This window comes from Spermophilus citellus (genome assembly GCF_964194105.1).
Source record: "Spermophilus citellus genome assembly, chromosome: 6".
Lineage (NCBI taxonomy): Eukaryota > Metazoa > Chordata > Mammalia > Rodentia > Sciuridae > Spermophilus > Spermophilus citellus.
Genome location: NC_138187.1, coordinates 128,431,065 through 128,446,007, shown reverse-complemented (window position 1 = coordinate 128,446,007; position 14,943 = coordinate 128,431,065). Strand labels below are relative to the sequence as shown.

At 43.7% G+C, this 14,943-nt stretch overlaps 1 long non-coding RNA gene across 1 annotated transcript in view; it reads left to right on the top strand.

Moving 5' to 3' along the window:
- LOC308651576 overlaps window positions 1-14,739 on the top strand; it is a 38,433-nt gene extending 23,694 nt beyond the window's left edge. Inside the window, exons 4-5 of the long non-coding RNA XR_014022591.1 lie at window positions 11,574-11,765; window positions 14,607-14,739. This is a non-coding gene — a long non-coding RNA (uncharacterized lncRNA). The remainder of the gene's footprint in view (window positions 1-11,573; window positions 11,766-14,606) is intronic.
- Window positions 14,740-14,943: the final 204 nt, after the last annotated feature.

Below are 14,943 nucleotides of genomic sequence, written 5' to 3'. Positions count from 1 at the left end.
AGGAAGAAGCTTGGAGATGTCGTAGCCCATTTTTCCATAAAAATGGAATGTAGAAATTGACAGTGGAGAAATGTAACAGTAGTCCACTTTATGCTTTATGCTTGCTTCTCTGCAAAAATCAAAAAATTATTTGGATCGTTTTTTTCCCTTCTGCCTAGACACCTTATTAATTTCATATATATATATATATATATATATATATATATATATATATATATATATATATATGTTGGTTCATTTGTTTCTGTTTATATTTTATCTTAGGGCCTTTATTCCATGTTTTGACAGTTTTATTTTATTTTTCCATAGTAACATATTCTTGTACAGTAAAATATTTATGTGGGTCAAAATTGAAGCTATACAAAAGGTATATTTCGAGAAGTTTCCTTTCCTTAGCATCTCTTCCTTATTTTAACTCACTCCTTATAGGTAACCAATTTCACTAGATTCTGATTTATCCCTCCTATGCCTCTTTTGCAAAAATAGGTGTATATTTTTAATTTATCAGCTTTTTGGGGGGCAGTGAATGGGGTATTGAAGGTGAGTGGATACCCAAGGGCAGCTGAAGTCCACATCTGTTACCATTATCTCTTACCCAAGCTGGATTTTAGGATTTCTCCAGTAATACTCTTGGACTCCTGAAGGTCTTGGCTGTGATGCTGCTTGTGCATCTGGCAGTGTGTGTGTGTGTGTGTGTGTGTGTGTGTGTGTAGGGATTACAAGACAACAACTTTAGAACTGACCCCCCACTTCTCCTTCCTCTATTCCCATTTATCCATCACCCATTCCCCTGCAAGTATACCTGTTCTCAGTTTTCTAAAGTGTTTAATCTCTTTGAAATTTCTCATAGTTTTTATCTTTAGATCGTCAGATCTATGACTTATTTTCTATGCTGTCATTTCCTCAATATTAATTTTTGGGGAGTCAGCCAGCAGCCTATGCTCATTTGCCATCTTGTCAGGAAACAGTGACTCATTCTGTCCGGGTAAGCAGTCAGTCTCTGAGATGTGTTCTCCTTGTCTTCTGGCCCTCTTCATTGTGGTAGAGGGGTTTCAAGACCTCATGTAGCTAAGGGGAGAAGGATGTCTTCTAAATGGGGCTACTGTGTCCTGCAGAATGACTGATCTGGGCTGGTGCCTGGTCTGGTGAACCCACTGAAGTCCTGTCTGGCTGTTTGGGGCATCATCCCTGCAGTTCACCCTAGAATGGAACCAGGAGCTGAGATCTTAGCCTCATGCTCATCTCTGCAGCAAGCATTCTCTCCAATGACTGCTTGTATGCTCTGTGCCATGTGGTTGTGCCTGTGTGCTGAGCTTCTCTTACATGGAAAGTTCCAGCATCCCCTGACCTACACCCAAGAGGGTAGTGCAATTCTTCTAATGTTCTTTACCTCCCTACATCCATCTAGATGTTTTCATAGTGTTTGCTTTCACTAAAACCCAGAGTTTTCCTTTCACCCAAACTCCATACAAACTCCTCCTCCCCAGATAGATTATGAGCTCCCCTAGGGCGAGTATGGTGTCATATTTTTTTCTTGTGCTACTCAGTGTCTGGCCTTGGGCTCAGCATAAAATAAGCACCAGATAAATGTGTGTTGAATCACATTGAATAATGCAAGTTAAAAAGAGATGAGTGCTTTAAACGAAGAGTTTGGGGGAGAAAGACATTATGTTTTAGGGTAATAGAAATGTTTCTTAAGAAGGTGCCGTTGGACGTTTTGACCAATGGAAAGAGCACCTGGGGAGAGAGGAACATCATGATCAAAGGCATGAAAATGGAAAAGCACAGGATGTTTGTTCCTTTTCAGAGGAGGAATCGTTCCTTGGGCTTCCTTGCAAACATTTTATATTAGAACCTCAAACATAAGTGATGTTGAGACTAAACTGCCCTGAGTAGAATAATGTCCGTCTCCCCCTGCATCTCTAGGAAGATGAGCAGGAGTTGCCGGTGCACAGAGGTCATAGAAGACTTTAGCTCAGAGAGAAAAGGGCCTTTACTTGGTTTAAGACATATCCAAGGTTCTAGTAATTCACAGGCTCTATCATTCCAGGTCCCTACAGGAAATAATTAACACACACAGACAAAGTAATTGGAGAGAACTATTTACAAAGGTGCGGCTGTTAAAGGAGACCAATAAGGGATGGCAAGGCATCCTAGGGCTAGCAAAGTCCCATCTGGATAGTAGGGACAGAAAAGGAAGGAGTTACCTTGTGCAAAGGAGGAGGCTGTCCTACAAGAGCTCTGTCTTCCCTGGAGGTGTAGCCCATTCTGTGTGTATACACCTTGTGCACACATGTGTTACACAGGTGTGTATGTAGGAGGGTGATCCTTTTTTTTTCCCTGCTGCCCTCTGGGGTCTCCCACCAGTGCCTGCCATTGACTAAACTCAACTGAAAGCCTCTGGGGGTGCAAAGCAAGGCACGGAAGGTGGAGAGTTGATCTGCAAATGCAGAATATTTTGTACAAACCCACTGTCTCTTTTAAATCTCAGAACAGCCCAACAATTAACACCTGCATATTATTTTTGAGGGAAATAAGGCCACACAGGTTGACTTGCCTAGGATCAAAACACTAAATTGTAAGGAAGACTCAGGTTTTCACCATTTGTAGGAATAATTGTTTCATGCATGTGTGTGTGTGTGTGTGTGTGTGTGTGTGTGAGAGAGAGAGAGAGAGAGAGAGAGAGAGAGAGAGAGAGAGAGAGAGAGAGGAGAGCAGGAGGTAGGTGATGAGAAAAACAGGAGCACACAGCAGGCTAGAGCCTTCTCAGGCCATGGGAAGCAGAATCCCTGGAAGGAATTCTAAAGACCTGACTGGCATTATGAGCCAGGACCTTGACCTTGATCCTGGGGCTTGGATGCAGGAGAAGCGTTAGGGCCTCAGACCCAAGGAGAGCAGAAAGTGGTGGGATACACTTATCTCCAGCAGGGAGTTTCAGCCCTTGGGGATTTTTTTTTTTTTTTTGTACCCAGGGGTCTCAATCATTGAGCCACATCCCCACTCTTTTTGTATTTTATTTTGAGACAGGGTCTCACTAAGTGGCTTAGGGCCACACTGAGTAGCTGAGGCTGGCTTTGAACTGCTTCAACCTCCAAGGACACACCAGCAGGAATTTTAAAAAATTGTTTATTTATTCTAATTTGTTATACATGATAGGAGAATGCAATTCATTTCATATTACACATATAGAGAACAGTTTTTCAAGTCACTGATTGTACACAAACTATTTTCACATTATTCATGTCTTCATACATGTACTTAGGGCAATGATGTCATTCCACCGTCATTCAGGCAGGAAATCTTTTCTAGACTTAAAAATAATCAAGGACTCCAAAGAGTTTTCATGTATATGGGTTGACTGACTGATTTTCTTTCTTTCTTTCTAATATTTTTTTAATTGTAGTTGGACACAAATCTGTATTTTATTTATTTATTTTCATGTGGTGCTGAGGATCAAACCCAGTGCCTTGCACATGCTAGGCAAGCACTCTACTGCCGAGCCACCACCCCAGCCCTGGGCTGACTTTCTAATACAATATTTTCTGTGCTAGAAGTTACAACAGAAATTTAATAAATACTTATTTTCAGCTAATTTAAAAGTGACAATAATAAACAGAGTACATGTTAATATAAATAACATATTTTTATGAAGAATGATTTTTCCATAACAAAAAAAATTAGTCCATGAGCAGGGTGGCACATTTTACATTGTTACAAATCTCTTTAATGTCTAACTGGATTCCCCATCTGCTTTTGCAATCAATCTGTTGGGGTATGTTGTTTTGGTTGAAATATGTGAAGAAAATCTGGCCATTACAGATACATAGTTGGGGATGTTCAGTTTTGATTCTAAACTTAACCTCCCTAAATGCTAGTTACTTGAAGGTTATTTATGCTGTGGAATTAGAAACCATATCAGTGAACCTTCTATGCTCTATTGCATGTTTTGTATAAAGTGTAAAAACAACGTATGAAAACACATTGGTGGTTCTTCAGCTGCTGAGGGTGCTTGGATTCTTTCATGATCTTGCGGAACTACTCACTGAGCATTTGAAAAGTATTACTTCACAGAATTATGCAGCTTTCCTGAATGTTCCCACATTCCGTTATACAAAAATAAATAAATTAATTAATAAAATAAAAGCAGATTTGTCACTATTACCACTGACCTCATCAGGAAGATTTGAAGTATTGGGAAGCTATCAAGTTCACCGCGGTGAACACAAATTTTCCAAAATTCTAGTCATTACATGAAAGCTCATATCACAGCCTTGGCCTCAAATTTGTCAGTTGTTTTCCTTAAAGTGACAGGCTCACTTTGTTCCTTTTCGAGATGATTTGTATCAAAAACACAATTCTGAATAACTATGGCTTGTTGGCCGTCCTTTCAAAGAAAAATGACATTCCAAGAAAGCAATGGAGGGTTCAGCTCTGAACTCACCTCGCGCCAGAGCTCCCTCCTTGAGATGAGCATCGGGTTTCCATTGGCAGCAGGAATTGCTTTGTGTGTACTTCTGAGCTAGTCGCACAGCATATTAAAAAGATGTGTGCTCAAGGATTGGGATTTAATAAAACTAATTATTCCCACTGATTCATAAAGAACATTCATAAATAAAAATGGCTTAAGACTGTTAGTGTGTGGTGAGGGGGAAAAAAGCTATTAATAGAATTTGGTGCTTTTCTTGGTCCATGTGGGTATCGACAGTTTATGTTACCACAGCCTTTGCACCCCCAGGGCAAATGCCCATGCAGTAAAAAGGACAGTGTCTTCATATTATTACAAAAATGTTTGGGCCTCGGGGATCCCTGAAGGTGTCCTGGGAGACATCGGAGGATCTATGGGGCCACACAGATGTGCTGAGTGAGGGAGAGGATGAGGAACAGATGGGAATAAGGCTTGGGAAGGCAGAGCCCGTCCTGCAGGAGAGGCTGGCTCCAGCTTCTTCCCAGGAGCTTTGTTGCATCCAGGGAGTGGCAGATGTCCGAGCTGGGGGTGTAGGTGCTGGGTGGAGCCACTCCCATCTGAAGTTTGTCTTGGTTGAAGGAGGCCACCTTAGTGGAAACCAGGGACTGAAAATGAAGCAGAGCTCACCTGGAGCAGCACTTGCTCAAAGAGGAAGCCCCAGAAGGGGCCCTTGGGTGGGCTGTCCTTTCAAAGATTCTCCAGCAGGTGTCTCTGGCTGTAGGTGTGCTGATGTGGCTCTGGGGCCCAGCCCTCTCCACCTCATCCAGGGCCTTTATCCACTGCCTTTAGGTGCATAGAAAGGCAGACACCATAAGCTGAGGAAGTCGAGTCCTAGTGTCATCTCACAGATCTGAAGGGGGGGCAGCAATTGGTTTTGAGGATCTGAATTTGGTTCTGTTTTAATGTAAAACCCTGCACACATACCCATTGCATGCTTATTAAGAAGAATCTTCCCAATAGAACCCCAATGGATTCTTAAGTCTGATGACTCACAGTTCCACTTCCAAACCTATGTCTGGTCCCTTCCTTCCTGCCTCCCTCCAGAAATGCCTGTCACCCTCCCCTTCCACCCCCATGTCAGTGCACTTCCCTTCTCCCAATTTGCCTCTTCCAGAAACCTCTGTTCCATTCCACCTGCCCCTGACCTACCTTGTGGAAGCCTCATCCTCACTGTCTAACTCCTTCAGTGCTCCTAATGTGAGAAGTCACCACCCCAGGATGGGCTTGGTGCTGTGCTGAGTACCTTTGGCATATAGTTTCTAGTTTGGGTAATAGGAGTTAATCTTTTCCTCCCCTCCCCTCCCACCATGGCTCTCACATCCCTTCTATCTGCAAACCCTTCTATCTGCAAAACCCATGCAGGGTAACACTCTGAGCCCCTCATGAACAGGCCACTAGGGGATGTGGGGGGATGTGCCGATTCTGTTACCATTCAACACAAAACTTACCTCCATTATTTTTCTCTTCATCCATCCCTGTGGCCACCACCCTGGCTGGAGTCTTGATATCTCTGGCTTGTGCTACAGCAGAGCCTCTTACTGGTCTCCCCCCACCCCCCCTCCCCAAGCTGGAATCTGAGCTCCCCAAGGGCAGGCCTTGCAATGTTGGTTGGATCCAGCACTGTATCTCCAGGGCCTGGCATGATGCCTGCCTTATGGTTTCTGCAGTATTCACTTTTTGCATGCATGAATGGAAAAAGTGAGTAAATGAAAGAAGGAGACCTATTATACAGTTTAACTTATTGAGGCTTATTAGTAAAGTGCCCATGATCTCAACCTCAATCTTGATCTCACTGTGGGAGAGATGGCGCAGGACTCTAGCCTGTGTATGGATCACGAAAGCCTGTGTTCTTTCTACTCTCGACTATCTTGGTATAAACTCCTTTAGTACCAGGGTCATATTTGCTCTATGCATTTTTACCTTTGTACACTTTTGGTATTTCTTTAATTAAAACATAACTGCATATGTTTATGGGGTACAGTATGATGATCCCATACATATATTCAATTTGTAATGATCAAGTCAAGGTAATTAGCATTTCCATCTCTGTAAACATTTGTCATTTCTTACCATTGGGCACACTCCATCACCTGTCTTCTAGATCTTTATGCAACATGTATAAATTATAATCACCTAGAACTCATTCCTCCTGTTGGTACCTGTTTTCCGACCTCCCTCTATTCTCACTCCCCTCCTTCCTAGACTGTCTAGAAAGCATTTCTTGCTATGGTTAGAGTATGGTCATCTACTAAGAAATTCATGTTGAAGTTTCATCTCCACCATGAAGCGTTAATAGGGTGGAAACTCCTACGTGTTTGATTTGGAATTGTGTGTGTGCACGTGTGTGTGTGCCTCAAAGTGTAAGCGTGAGAGGCTGCATGCAATGAGCACATGTGGAGTGCCAGGAAGAATGTGCTGATCTGCATGGATGGTCAGCAGGGCTCCTGGCAGCCTGTGAGCCTCTGGGAGTGAGACTCGGGCTTGGGTCCTTAAGATTTGTGCTCACTGAGTCCATATTTGCCTGCCCTCCACCCCTCCTTTAAAGTTCAAGTCACTCTCCCTTTGTATACATGAGCTGGAAGTTAAAGAATAAAGCAGGAGGAGAAATGGAAAGGACTTGGATTTGCAGTCTATTTGTTGTCCAGTGACTTCCCCTGCCCCCAATCCACACACCCTAAAGAGCTGTTTTCGGTGCCAGTCTGGCCTACCCATTCCCACAGCCCAGCAGAAGGACTGTCCCCACTTGGCTTTTGCAAATCCTGGCCCGGTGACAATGCGAGTCGCCTTCCCAGTGCCTCCCCCCTCCCCTTCCTATTGCCACTTTGCTTTGGCAGGTGTGAAATATTAATTGCCTCACTGGGGACTGGGCTCTTTCTGCCTGTCGTGTCTGACCAGAATATCATTCTCTCCTGCAAATATAATTACTGGGGTGGAGGGTGAGGGGCAGGGGATGAGGGTGGGGTCCTGCTGCCAGGTAGGGAGGGGGTGCGTGTAGGGGAGGGGTGTCGAGAAGGGGCTGTGGCGTTTTTTCCTAATCGCCTCTCGCCTGTCTGTTAATTAGGAGCCGTGCTTTGCTACATGCTGTGATATTTTGGTTAATTATGAAAGAGAAAAGGACAAATTTGTCACGTCTTTTGTTTTCGTTCCACCACGTCTGGTGATGACAGCGGTGTGAAGGCTGATGGACTGCTCAGGCGGCAGCACCAGATGCTCACACACGCCAGGGGCAGGGCTGTGAGGGGTCCTCTGGGCCGGGAGGTGGGCAGGGGCCACCAGGCAGACGGGTGGGCATGGAGCCTGTCTGTGCCAAGTTCACAGGGTCAAGTGGAGAGAGTCACATTCTTGAATGTGGCTGCCAGGGAGGAGCCCCAGACCCCACTGGCAGGAGGGGGATGGGACACTCATTCCTGTGCTGTCCAGTATCTGGGGTTGGCCTCCAGTAAATACTCTAGTGATCAAGGTTGAACTTGCTGTTAGCAATCAGAGCAGACAGGAAGCTTCAGGGGTCTTGAGGAAGAGGAGTGGGTGCTCACGGTTGAACATAAAAACACTCAGAAACTCTCATGAACAGGCCAATGGGGGGGGGTGTGGGGAGATGTGCCGATTCTGTTACCATTCACTGGCCAAGGCCCATTTCAGGTCCCAGCTTACACATCATGCCCTGTGCACACACATGGGGTAGAACCCCCATCTTTGGGCTCTGAGGCTCACTAAGCTTCTGTCATATGAAAATTGTATATGTCAACTGGTCAGTGGTGGTGCCAAGTTGTTTGGTCAAACCCATCTAGCTCTTTATTTGATTACCACTGATAACCAGTAGACTTTGAGTAAAGCGTTCTAGTGTGAGTGGATCTCATCCAATCAGAGGAAGGCTTAAGATCAAAGACTGAGGTTTTTGAAGAAAAAGAAACTCTGCCTCAAAATGCTACACAGAAACTGTGTCTGAGCTTCTACCTGCTGACCTGGCCTACAGACTACAGACTTGCCAGCCCTCATAATTACATGGGTCAGCTTTGAAACTTCAATCTCTGTCTGTCTGTTAGTCTCCTATTGGTTCTCTGTCTCCTATTGGTTCTGTTTCTCTGATGAACTCTGACAGATACTTACCCTACTGCAGTGCTGAACACTAATTCCAGGCTCTCCCGATCCTGAACCTGTTTCTTCCAATGTGAGGACAAAAACTGACCTGGGCCCTGTGGACTGCAGCATCCTCTGGCCTAGCATAGGGTCTGCCTGTAATAGGTCTTAATGTGTTTGTTACATATTGAATGAATTCATTTGGGAAACAAGAAAGACCTACATCCCCGAACCAATCAAATAACCATCCAAGACAGCACAGGCGGTTCCTGGCTTATAAATAGGTTGAGTTCCAAAAATTCATTTGAGTTAGTTGTCTGAAGCTTTTTCCCATAACAACAAGGATATCAGAGTTGGCAAGGCTCCCGGGCTGGCTGCCAGAAACCTATTTAACCCATAGTATAGATTAAGTACTGTGCATTTGCCATGAAAAATAGTAGAAAACAATACTCTTGCAGGCTAGTAATTAAATGAGAAATATGATAGTATTGAATAAAAATAGGTATAAAATTTCATTTTGAATATGAGAGTTTGAGGAAAAATAGTTAGAAATGGATGAACAAGCAAAGAGAGATGAAGAAACATCTGAATGGAATTTCCGAGTATTTTCAAGCTTTTCAGAAGTAGATGGAACTGATTCTCTTTGATCTCATTTCTCCTCACAACTCATGGTTGATCTTTCCCCTCCCTGATTGCTCTATGAAGTCAGTTCTTATTGTTCTCAATTAAGATTATTAGTTTGTTCACAAAAGTAATAAGAAGGAGGAGGAAAGGAATTGGGGAGTGCTTGGGCAAAGACATGGAGGGAGAGAACCAGTGTCCAGCAGGAAAGGGTGTGCAGTGCCTCTATGTGGGAGTGAGGTGGCCTCCTTGGGTGAAATCAGCTGAGCCACACTGGGGGAAGGAAGGTTGTGGATGCCCAAAGGGTGGGGAGGAAAGGTGAAGAGAGGTGTGTCAGTTGTGAGGATCAGGCACCAGGAGGCGCTGTTGCTCTGTTTGGGCTGAGGCCTAGAGGTGAGCAGGCTTTGAGGAGTTGGTGGGGAAGTGGGAGGGAAAGAGGGCTGTGGGCATTTCCAAATTGCTGATGCTGCAAAGGCACCCTTAGTTTTAAAGAAGCAAATGAGTGATATGGATGACAAATTCTGTGGGTCCAACAGAGGGAGGGTGGGAGAATTAGTGGGGTGAGCTGGGGCCAGCAGGGAGTCAGGGTGGCAGGGTCCTAGCTAGGAGGGCTGCAAGAACAGTGTCCATGAGGTCAAAGGGAGCTTGGTGCATTTGGTGAAGAGAAATCCAAATATTTACTTTGTCAAATATAGCAACTTAAATAGGAATGTTAGGTTGGGGAGTTTTCTTTTTTTTTCCTTCAATGTGCAAGACAGTGAGTTCTTATACAAAACTTATTTTGAAATAATTTAAGAAAAATTACAAAGTTAGACTCCCAGGGTACCCTTCACCCAGTTCCCCCAAGTTTAACGTCTTGCATAATGTTGTAGTTTGTATCTTCAAAGTCCCTCAAAGGCTCAAGTGTTAGAAAATTTGGTCCTCAGGGTGGAGCTATTGGGAAGTGATGGGGGCTAATAGGCGATCTTCAGGTCATTAGGGGTGTACCCCCCAGTGTACTGTGGGATCCTTGGTGTCTTCCTCTTTCTCTTTTTGGTCCTTGGTCAAAAGGTGTACATCCTGCTCTATCATAATGTGCTGCCTCGCCACAGGCCTAAAAGTAATGAGTCAACCTGATCATGGACTGAAACCTCCCAAACTATGAGCCACTGGGTATGATGGTGCACACCTGAAATCCCAGCTACTTTGGAGGTTGAGGCAGGAGGATAGCAAATTTGAACCAGCCTTGGCAACTTAGTGTCTTGTCTCAAAATAAAAAAAATAAAAGAGGCCTATAAATGTAGCTCAGTGGTAGAGCACTTGCTTTGCATGCTTGAGGTCCTGGGTTTAATCCTCAGTACCACAAAAGAAAATCGTGAGCCAAAATAACCCTTTTTACTTTAAAGTTGATTATCTCAGATATTTTGTTATAGTGGCAGAGAGCTGACTAACACACCTAACCATGATACACTTATCAAAATGAAGGGATTATCACTGGTACAATACTATTAGGATAAATATAGACCTTGTTCTAATTTCTCTAGTTTTCCCAGTAATGTTCTTTTTCTTTTTCAGGGTACAATTCAGGATACCATGTTATATTTAGTTGCCCTTTATCTCTCACAGTCTGTGTCTGTTTTTCAGTCTATCCTCATTTTTCATGAGCCTGACAGTTCTGAGGAATATCCATCAGTTTACTCCAGTTTAGGTTTGTTTAATGTCTTCTCATGATTCAAGTGAGGGGGTGGTTTTAGGAAGAAAACCACAGAGGCATAGCGCCCTTCTCACCATATCATGGCACGAGGCATGTTGTATGAATAAAGTTTATTCCTGGGGCTATGAGTTCTTCAGAATCTTCTCTTAGGGTACAGAAAGCCTAATTTTCCAGAATAATCTAGCATCCCTGCCTATACACACCTTATTTTATCCATACACTAGAAAAGGTGTCTTGCTCTGGAAAAGCTCCATACCTCTGGATTCTCCACTGAAACCTACTATTTTCCCTTTCTATATTCTGTTAGAAGCTACCCACCAAGTCCAGCCCACACTCATGAGGATGCAAATTAAGCTCCCCCTCCCAGGGGAAAGAGTAGTAAGAAATTGTGAGATGTGTTAAAAGCTATGCAGTTATTAATAACTATTTTGCAGGGAGATGCTTTGAGATCGTGCAGAGATCCTATTTTGATGGGTTGATTATTGGGTAGGTTGATTTTGCTGTGATGACAGAGGACATATTTAGAAGGAAAGTAGAGAACTCTGGGGGGTGCCTCGAAATAGAGACGATGTCAGAGTCAGAGAGGAGTTAGCTCTTTTGCCTATGGCCAGTCACCCACAGCTTGACAGTGGTGGGAGGGTGGGGGTTGGGGTGTGGGAGGAGAGAGGTGTAACTTGCACATGTCCATCGTAATGAATTCTGGGCCATCTTTTGCAGGGGAGGGATCAGGAACTTGATCAGCTATAAGGATGCAATCTGTTTTGTCCCATGGCGCTGCCTGCTTGGTCCTAGGAATGACAAAAGGTGGTGAGAAGATGGCCTTCAGCTTTGTCGAGGGCCACACTTTGAAGTTGCAGTTGGAACCTGTTTCCCAGCCCACTCAGGAGCTATTGGCAGCTTCTGCTTCAGGTTTGTGACCTGACTCGCTGATCCACTGATTGGTGGTCTGTTCCTGATCCATCTTCCCTATCTTACTTCCTTCCCATATTGTGGGAATCGGCCATCAGCGGAGGTTCACCATAGCTCTGCTGTATGCCAGTAGCTGCAGTACAGCATGACCTAAAGTTGACATCCCAGCCTTGGAACCTGTGAAATCTCGCTTCTCTGTTGTTTTTTTTTTCCCCTCCACATCTCAGCTTTAAACTCAGGTGTTTGGATTGCGGAGCTCTGTTTTTTCGAGATAGGTTTGGATTGGCTGCAGGGTGGCCCATAGACTGATTAGGAACCACTTTTGCTGAAATGACTTCTTAATTTAGATGCATAAATGTTCGTGTGTGTGTGTGTGTGTGTGTGTGTGTGTGTGTGTGAGAGAGAGAGAGAGAGAGAGAGAGAGAGAAATGGAGAGAGAGAAATGGAGAGAGAAATGAATTGTGTGGATTGTGTCTTTCAGCATCTGCAGCCTGTCTTTGGATTATTTGATTCCATTCATCTGAGCTGGCTCCATCTCATCTCTTCCAAAAAGAGATGATTGATTGACATCAACCTAATTCGATTTATCTAATTTAACTGAGGTTCTATGCTGTCCGCACATATTACTAAGTCATTTAAATGTGAGCATCCAGACGCCCCAACTTGAACATAAGCTCTTTGAGGGCGTCTCCTGTCTCCCTCCATCTGTGTTATTGACAGGCAGATGTAAAGATGAAAATAGAAGGTGTTTTTTTTTTCTTTCTCCCAATCTTTTATGATGCTTAGTGACTTGTAACTCTGTCCATCCTCTGGGAGTGTTGATCTAGATGAAACTGCTGGGAATCTAGGCTTTTCCTTCATCCTCCTTCCTTGGTACGTGTGTGGGAACTGGATTGTATGTGGAAAAAAGGGCTTCTTATTTTGAACATGTGGCAAGGTGTTGGGACTGCAGCTCCTCCATTTCCAAACAAAATGATCAGGAAACAGAATTACACCTCCTCAAAAGGGGTCCAACGAATCCCCCTTACCGAGTCAACCACCTCTCCCCAGTGCCTGCAGAAAAAGGGTCCCATACCTAGATTAGTGATACCATGAACCAGTATCTTCTTATTTCTACCCAGAATGGACAGTCTTTCTTTCTCTTTCTTCCTTTCTCCCTCCCTTCTTCCCTCCCTCCCTCTCTCTTTCTTCCTTCCCCTCCCTTCCTTCCTTCCTTCCTTCCTTCCTTCCTTCCTTCCTTCCTTCCTTCCTTCCTCTCTTTCTTCTTTCTTTCTCTTTTTTTTTGCCTCCTTATTTGTATTCAGTAAGGAGGGGACACATTCTAGAACATAACCGCCCCCCCCTTTCATTCCCAGAATCTAATTGTTATTTCTGTGTTTGTGAAAGATAAAGGATTAGGGAGAATGCGTTGCATTAAGACACCATTTGTAAATGCTTTATAATTATTTATGAAATTATCCCACATTTTATAGCATGGGAGATAATAACTTAAATTGATGTATTAAACATGCACAATCATTATTTTAACAATATTAAATGCACCTCTGTAGAATAATCATTTCATAAATATGAAGAAAGCATTCAGAAGTGGCACCTTAATTTAAGACATTACAGGATTCATGACACCCAAATCCACGACCCTTTTTCTTAAAGACAGATGGAGTTTCTTATCTGGCTTCAGTGTTCCTCTTTCTTGAAGTGAAAATGAATTCTTAAATTAAAAAATATATTATCGAGGTAATTTTGGCAATGAGATGAAGCAATGGGAGAGGAGATAAGAAGCGGGATTTCCAGGGACCAGAACAAATTGGACAAACCTTATCTTTGCTCAGCTCATTCCCTCCATGCCCAGGGTACTGGGAGAGCCATCCAGCCTCTGGGAATCCTGCAGGGATAGGGAGGAATTAAGAATTGACTGATGGTAGGGACAGTTTCATTATTCCCCTATAATGCCAGGGCTCTAGGCTGTTTGAACAAGAGAGACCTCTAAAAAAAAATCCCAAGGTGTCTGCAGTGAGGGAAAGAATTCAGAGGGGACTTAAAATTTGGCAAATAGGCAAAGAAAGAGGAGAGAGGAAAAACATGAATCCCCAATTGTCATTTGTGTAAATGTACTTACTGGAGGGAAGACTGCCTTCTGCAGATGGTGCCCTCTACTGGCCATCGTTGGAATTTCATCACCACACATTCAAAGACGCTAATGGGTGGTGTCTTAATCATCTCCATCAGTAATGAAGCACTTTCTAAGGCTTAGGACCTGCCCTAAGGATCCTGTTTAGTTCTTTTTTCTTTTTCTTTTTTTCACGGTACTGGAGATTGAGCACAAGGGTGCTCTACCATTAAATTACATATCCAGCCCTTTTTATTTTGAGATCCAGTTTCATTTAGTTGCTGGCCTTAAGAGACTGGCCTTGAACTTGTGATCCTCCTGCATGAGTCTCCCAAGTAACCGGAATCACAAGCATATGCCTCCATGGCTAGTGATCCTGATTCTCTCTCACAATAATCTTGGGATAAGAAAGCTGAGCCCCAGGCAGTTTAAGGGCAGGTCCTTCACTACTGGGCAGGCCAGAGAGGTGAAAGTGGCCATATTATCCATCCCCATCAAGGCCAGGGATGAGTGAAAATCGATTCTGCATGTAAAGACATATTCCAGGGTCTTAATGATCCAAATGGATGTTCATCTTAGTCTCTAGCAACATCTCAAGTGCATGTCCTTTGGGGGTAGCATAGGTCTTAGAAATTCATATTACTTATCATAAGCATCTAGTATTGGCCCCTGTGGGTTCCAACACCGGAAGTCAGGCTGATTCATCTTTTTCTCTCTTGCTCTATACTCAGATCCCATCAGGAAAACCTGAGAGTATTTCCTTCAGAATACAACCAGAATGCAGTTTCTTTCAGCCTCTTTGACTATTACCATCTTGGTCTAAGGCACCATCATCGCTCATTTGTATCACTGAAACAACTTCCCAACTGGTCTTTCTGCAGTCTATTCTGAGCACAGTAGCCACCAGTTGGATTGTGCCTCTCCCTCCATCTCATTCCAGGTAAAAACCAAATGGTCTTACAATGGTCTAGAATCACTACAAAATTTGGCCTCTCTGACTTTATCTACTAACTTTCTTCCCTTCATTACTCTCTGCTCACTCTGTTCCAACCCTGTGGGCCTCCTTTG